Source organism: Physeter macrocephalus, chromosome 3, assembly GCF_002837175.3.
Source record: "Physeter macrocephalus isolate SW-GA chromosome 3, ASM283717v5, whole genome shotgun sequence".
Lineage (NCBI taxonomy): Eukaryota > Metazoa > Chordata > Mammalia > Artiodactyla > Physeteridae > Physeter > Physeter macrocephalus.
In genome coordinates, this window is record NC_041216.1 from 32265912 (window position 1) to 32266343 (window position 432).

Here is a 432-nt window from a genome sequence, read left to right on the forward strand (position 1 = left end):
ATCCCATATATTATGTGGGCCCTCTGGTGCGAAATTTTTCCAGCTGGATCCCTCATACCCTTTGTGATGTGGGCCCTTTGGTGTGAGGTAGTTCCTGCTGGGTCCTCTTATGCATTGTGCTGTGGGCTCTAGGTGTGAGGTGTTTCATGCTGTGCTTCCCATTCGCTTTCTCATGTGGGTTTTCTTGTGAGGTAGTTCCTGTTGGGTTCCTCATCCCCTTTGTGTTGTGTATGCTGACGTGTGATGTGTTTACCTCTGGGTTCATAGTTCCCATTGTGACGTGAGCTTTTGCTATGAGTTGGTCCCTGCTGCATTCCTCATCCCTTTTCTGATGTGGAAAATCATGTGTGAGGTGATTCCTGCTCAGTTCTGCATCCCCTCTCTGACGTGGGCCGTTTGGTGTAACGTGGTTCCTGCTGGGTTTCTCATCCC